Source organism: Macaca thibetana, chromosome 14 (assembly GCF_024542745.1).
Source record: "Macaca thibetana thibetana isolate TM-01 chromosome 14, ASM2454274v1, whole genome shotgun sequence".
Classification (NCBI taxonomy): domain Eukaryota; kingdom Metazoa; phylum Chordata; class Mammalia; order Primates; family Cercopithecidae; genus Macaca; species Macaca thibetana.
In genome coordinates, this window is record NC_065591.1 from 93,542,442 (window position 1) to 93,549,918 (window position 7,477).

Sequence of the window (7,477 nt, forward strand, 5' to 3'; positions counted from 1 at the left end):
CTCGAAAAGCCAGGGAAACCTGTTCCTTAAAAGGCACATGAGCCTCTTCTTTCTCCAGACTGCCTTCATTTTCTTTGGGCATTTTCTCTCTTACTCTCAACTCCTAAAGTTATTATGACTCTGCTTTAAAAATGAACTTTTTATGTTCCCAACGTCAGATGTTCCCAGTTCCTGAGAAAATCAACAAAAATAGGCAAGCATTTTCCAATGATACCGATAAAGAGGCCAACAACCTGCTTACTTCAGAGAAAAAAATTTCCCTTCCATCACTGCGAATGCCACAATGATTTCTCTGCCAGATGTTTCCCACGTTTCCAAGCTGTTTTTATTTTTAAGACTTAGTTTTAAAGTCTGATTAATATGCACACGTGTGAGAAGTAAAAACTTGTCAACAAGGATGAATCAGTATTTGTAGACCTTCAAGCAGTAGTAGCCAATTAAGAATCCATTCATTCAGTTAACAAATATTTAATGAATGCCAACTGCGTTTCAAATCATTTCAGAATTCGGAGGCAAACAAGCAGATGAGGCACCTGTCTGCCCTCATAGAGCTTTAATGGCAGAAAGGGGGACCAATTAAATAAGCAAATGAAAAAATATCAAGGACAAATGCTGCAATGAAAATAAAACAGGTTGATGTGATGGAAGCTGGTGAATGACTACTTCAGATGAGATGGTTAAAAGAGGCCCCTCCAAGGAGGTGCTCCTTGAGACGTGCATGGCAAGCAGCCAGCCATGAAAAGATCAGAGGCCCATTGCAATTGGATGAAAGAAAGCCAGACCGAAATCTGTCTGCAAAGGTGCCTTTGCTTCCCATGAACAGGTGGACAACAAAATGAATGTTGGAAGTGTGGGAAAAAGCAATTGATTTGATAGAGGGGAAAAGAGGCCACACATTTAGAAACTTCTGAGTTTGCCTTTAAATTTAAAACTGAAACTCAGAGCAGAAGCCACTGGGTCCTGAGGATCCAGCTTTGTATTTGACACAGGTGTGTAGGGTGCATGCCTGTATGGGTGGGTGGAAGGAATATAGAAACAATAAGAAAATGCTCTTGGCCCTGGAAAGAACATTTTTCCTGGGGAAACAAACAACCCCCGTATCATTCTGAAGTCTGTTCTTTCTGATTTAAGTTAGAGTCTTCCTTTTTGATCTCTCAACATGTGGAGCCATGATTTAAAATTCTTACAATTTTCTAGTTTTTATACCTAGCAATAAGATATTCTGCCTAATATTTGTTTGTGGCAACTGCTATCTGTAAGTATTCATAAGCTTTGATGCTTGAATGAATTAGTCAATAAATGTTAAGTTAAACAGTGCCAAGGTAATCTCTTTGGCAACACCAAGTATGGGGAAAACATTCATGGGAAAAGTAATATTCAAAGGTTTTCTACCCATTTCAAATTCTGTGAGCTAAAGCCAAATTAGTAAACACTTGTAGTGTCAGTTGAAGTGTTAACCTTTCATGTAAAAGGAAAAAAACAAAAATTGAGACAGAATTTATTTTGCTGTTGTTACAGTTAGTTGAGCTGTTTGTGCCTTTTCTCATAACACTGTTTTTCATTCACAGGTAACAACCTTCACACTGAAAAAATTACTACAGTAAACTTTTATTCTGACACCAATTTATCATGTGGGAAAATAAGACATGTTTTTGTTTTTTTTTTTTGTTTTTTTGGTTTTTTTTTTTGAAGTATAGTGAGTACCGGACCAACAAGCCCAGGCATTTATTGAGTACCCAGAAGGAATAAGGTGGTGTACAAATGTTACAAGATTCTGAAAGAGCTTATGACATGATGAAGTGGAATCATTAGATCAGAAGTCTCAAAGCCTGGATTTTTATTTCGGCCACTTCCCTAACTGAAGTTGCATGATTTCAGAGAGGTCATTAAATCTCTCTCTGCCTCAGTTTTTTCATCAATAAGCTGGTATACAATTACACCTCAATCTCTAACTTCCTGCATTCTGTAGTTACCTATGCAGTTTTATCACTTTACATTAAAAACATGGTGAAACCAATTTTTTAAAAAGACCAAATATGATTAAATAATGTATTTTTGAATCAAGTATGGAAGTATTGAGTAGATCTGGAGTCATGAAGAAAGCTGAGTGAACAAAGAAACGATAGTTTTTAAAGTTAAAAAAATTGTTGGGTGAATGCAGGACTGATAGTTCTTACAGAGTTGGAAGTTGCTATGCAATTATAGGTTATGTAAGTTTATATAGTATGTTTATGCTATTGAAATAAAAAAACATTCATTCATTCTGAGAAATGAGGATGAAGGTGAGTTATGTGTCTCTGTGGGCGGAGGAAGAGATGTTACTGAGAGAGGACCTTTGCCTCATTATACATCTGCACTGTTTGATTAATAGTTTGATTTTGCAAAAATTGATACTTTACATATATACATGTGGGATATATATATATATTATGTGTATATATATTATACATATAATATATGTAACACAGTGTTTTGAAAAGCTGATAGAAGAAAAATGAGTAAAGAAAAAGCGTTGTCCTCTAGAACAGTGGTCCCCAAATTTTTTGGCACCAGGGACTGGTTTCGTGAAAGACAATTTTTCCACAGACCTGTGGGGTGGGATGGATGGTTTGGAGATTATTTCAGTACATTAAATTTATTGTGCACTTTATTTCTATTACAATTACGTTGTAATATATAATGAAATAATTATACAACTCACCATAACGTAGACTTGATTGGATCCCTGAGCTTGTTTTCCTGCAACTAGGTGGTACCATCTGGTGGTGATGAGAGACAGTGACAGATCATCAGGCATTAGATTCTTGTAAGGAGCACACAACCTAGATTCTCACGTGCATGGTTCACAATAGGGTTCATGCTCCTAGGAGAATCTAATACCTCCACTGATCTCACAGGAGGCAAAGCTCAGGCGGTAATGCAAGTGATGGGAAAAAGCTGTAAATACTAAATACAAGTGAAGCTTTGCTGGCCTGCCCACTGCTCACCTCCTGCTGTGTGGCCCCGATCCTAATAGGCCACAGATGGATAGCAGTCCATAGCTGGGGGTTGGGGACCGCTGTTCTAGGAAGTCTCAGGCAAGGAACCTAAAGGGAAAGGAAAATAAATTGCCTCCAGGAGCAAAAGGTTGAGAAAACATTAAATGCTTAATGACTCAAGAAGCTCAAAAGTTACACAAACCTGCAGTTTGTGAGTTGCTGTTGCTGATGGAAAATCACTAACCTAGGAGTCTCTCTGGGAAATGTAATTCTGGTTGGCCAGAAGTACAGATAAAAGTTTAGTCACGATTTCATCTGGATATTTTAAAGCATGGAAACCCTGAGCCCTGATTCCTATCACGTGTAGAATTGACCAGGTGAAAACAGAAACACCTCAGAAGCTTCAGAGGGGCTGCTGATTCTCTATGAATGAAAGCGCTCTGCAAACTCCAGTTAGAGTAAAATCTGAGCAGGTGCTGCTATATCTTTGAACCTCAATTTCTTAATGTTTAAAATAAAGAGGTTATAGTAATTTACATTTGGTATCTCTCTTGCAGCTAAAATGTTATGTTATTAATCATCAGAAACAAATAGAAGAATCTATGGATTGCTAATTTCATTTTTGCTCTAATTTGAGCTTGACATAGATGTTGTCCAAAATTCTGACATTATCATATGCTTATTTTGTAAGCACTTGTGATTAATATGGTTTCACTTAGAGAACAATTGTGTGATATGTTTGTCAGCGCGATTGAAAAATAAGAACTGGGTAACAAAGGAATGATTCATAAATAGTTAGAAGACCGTTGAAAAGATTGTTGATTTATAGATCAATGTCACCCAAGTTAAATAAATGAAGACATATCAAGAATGGACTGAGCTGCTTTTGGTTTTTTGTTTTATTTTGTTTTTGTCTTGTTTTGTTTTGGTTTTTTTTTTCACTGAACATGTTCAAATACAACCTGGACCTCAATTTTCCACATATACTACAAAGGAAATTAATATATTTATGGAAAATTAAATGAACACTAAGGTCCTTTAAGAAAAAGTCTAAAATTCAAAAACTAATCATCATCTCCATGGATCCAAAAAGTTGATAATATTTAATATCTATTCTTCATTTTGTAAAAGAAAATAAGAAAAAGCTTAGTAAACTAAGAGTAACAGACAAATTTTTAACATGGTGAAGAAAACTATTTTAGATAAAAACAACATGGAGAAACCCCAGAGATGTTTCCATTAATGTAAGAAATCAAAGATGTTTGTCATTATCATTACTATTTTACATAGCTAAGAACTTCAACAATAAGTAAAATAAAACGTGATAAAAAATGAGATGAAAAAGTTTGAAATGAGAACATAAATCTATTACTTTACAGGTTATCTAATAGTCTACTATAGAAAATTCAAGATTTTTAATGAAAAATAGTTAGATTCAGAAGTAAGAAATGTGTTTGGTACAGTACCAGATAATAAAAGTAAATATTAAAAATTCAGTAGTTTTCCCTTATATTAGCAAAAGCTAGCCAAAATACAATAAAAGCCATAAAATAGAAAGTACAAATATATTTAACAGAGAATTGTAAAACCTATGAAAATTCTAAATCTTCACTAAGACCTAATTGAAAAATAAAGGTCTGTATCAAATTATATAATACATTTTATTGATAGTTTCATTATACTTGTATTAAATTTATACATTTAGTTAGAATGTAGTAGTTTCAATACTTATATCTTCCTAAGGACAGGTTTTTCTCTACTGTTTATTTTTTCACATTTCTAAAAATAAATATCTTTTTTTTAAAATTTATTTATTATTATTATACTTTAAGTTGTAGGGTACATGTGAACAACGTGCAGGTTTGTTACATATGTATACTTGTGCCATGTTGGTGTGCTGCACCCATCAACTCGTCATTTACATCAGGTATAACTCCCAATGCAATCCCTCCCCCCTCCCCCCTCCCCATGATAGGCCCCGGTGTGTGATGTTCCCCTTCCTGAGTCCAAGTGATCTCATTGTTCAGTTCCCACCTATGAGTAGAACATGCGGTGTTTGGTTTTCTGTTCTTGTGATAGTTTGCTAAGAATGATGGTTTCCAGCTGCATCCATGTCCCTACAAAGGACACAAACTCATCCTTTTTGATGGCTGCATAGTATTCCATGGTGTATATGTGCCACATTTTCTTAATCCAATCTGTCACTGATGGACATTTGGGTTGATTCCAAGTCTTTGCTATTGTGAATAGTGCTGCAATGAACATACGTGTGCATGTGTCTTTATAGCAGCATAATTTATAATCCTTTGGGTATATACCCAGTAATGGGATGGCTGGGTCATATGGTACATCTAGTTCTAGATCCTTGAGGAATCGCCATACTGTTTTCCATAATGGTTGAACTAGTTTACAATCCCACCAACAGTGTAAAAGTGTTCCTATTTCTCCACATCCTCTCCAGCACCTGTTGTTTCCTGACTTTTTAATGATCGCCATTCTAACTGGTGTGAGATGGTATCTCATTGTGGTTTTGATTTGCATTTCTCTGATGGCCAGTGATGATGAGCATTTTTTCATGTGTCTGTTGGCTGTATGAATGTCTTCTTTTGAGAAATGTCTGTTCATATCCTTTGCCCACTTTTTGATGGGGTTGTTTGTTTTTTTCTTGTAAATTTGTTTCAGTTCTTTGTAGATTCTGGATATTAGCCCTTTGTCAGATGAGTAATACCATAAAAATCCTAGAGGAAAACCTAGATAGTACCATTCAGGACATAGGCATGGGCAAAGACTTCATGTCTAAAACACCAAAAGCAACGGCAGCAAAAGCCAAAATTGACAAATGGGATCTCATTAAACTAAAGAGCTTCTGCACAGCAAAAGAAACTACCATCAGAGTGAACAGGCAACCTACAGAATGAAAAATAAATATCTAAAAGAAAAATCCAAAAAAGAAAATAAATGAAAGAAACTTGGGTCTAAAAAAAATCAAACGATTTAATAAAAACACAATAAATAATATAAATTAGTACTCACAAACTAGAAATATATAAAGAATGTAATAGAATAAAGGATACAAAACATTTTGTGGTATGATAAAGAGCACATCTTAAGTCAATGGGAGATGTGAAGGAACGTGGAATAAATCAAACTGGATAAGAGATTTATATCATACTTTTGTCAAAAATCGCATGCATTAATAAGTCAAATGTAATTCAAGAAGTTGTAAAACTTACTAAAGAAAGATACAGGTGAGCCTTTTAAAGCGTATAATCAACACATTTAAGAAGATTAAAATCATATCAAGCATCTTTTTTGGCCACAATTGCCTGAAACTAGAAATAAATAACAGGAGGAAGACTGGAAAAGTCACAAGTATTTGGAAATTTAAAAACATGCTTCTGAACAACCAATGGATCCCAGAAGAAATCAAAGGGAAAATAAAAGAATATATTGAGACAATGACATGTAAACACAACTTACTCAATTATGGGAAGCAGCAAAGGCAATTCTAAGATAAAAGATTGTAGCAATAAACACCTACATTAAAAAAGAAGAAAAACCTCAAATAAACAACCTAACATCATTTCTCAAAAAAACTAGAAAAAAAGAGAACAATCTAAGTCCAGAGCTAGTAGAAGGAAGGAAATAACAAAGATCAGAGAAGAAATAAATAAAACAGAGACCCAGAAAGCAATATAAAAGAGCAACAAAATTAAGAGTGGGTCTTTTGAAAAGATAAAATTGATAAACCTTTATCTAGGCTAACAAAAAAATGAAAGAAGACTCTAAAATCAGAAATGAAAAGGGGAACATTACAACTTATACAGAAATACAAAGAATCTTAAGAGACTATTACAAATAACTATATACCGACAAATTGGATAGCTTAGAAGAAATAAATTCCTAGAAACTTACAATCAACCAAAACTAAACTATGAAGAAATAGAGTATCTGAACAAACCAATCACAACTAGGAAGATTGAATCAGTAACCAAAGTCTTTTTCAAAGAAAAGCCCAGGACCTGATGTCTTCACTGGTGAATTCTACCAAACATTTAAAGAATTAGTACTAATCCTTTTCAAATTACTTCAAAAAACTGAAGCAGGGGAAATACTTCTAAGCTCATTTTATGAGGCCAACACTACCCTGATTCCAAAGGCAGACAAAGGCATTACAAGAAAACGAAATTATAATATCCTCAATGAACACTGATGTAAAAATCCTCAACAACATGCTAGCAAACTGAATTCAACAATACAGTAAAAGGATGGTATACCATGATCAAGTGGCATTTTTCCCTTGAATGTAGGATGGGTCAACATGTACAAATCCATAAATGTCATACACCACATTAACAGAATAAAGAACAAAAACCATATGACCATCTCAATAGTTAAAGAAAAGGCAGTTTACAAATCTCAAAAAAGTTAAATCTTATAAAAGTTAAATTGTCCCTGTTGTAGATGATATAATCTTATAGTTAGAAAATATTAATGAC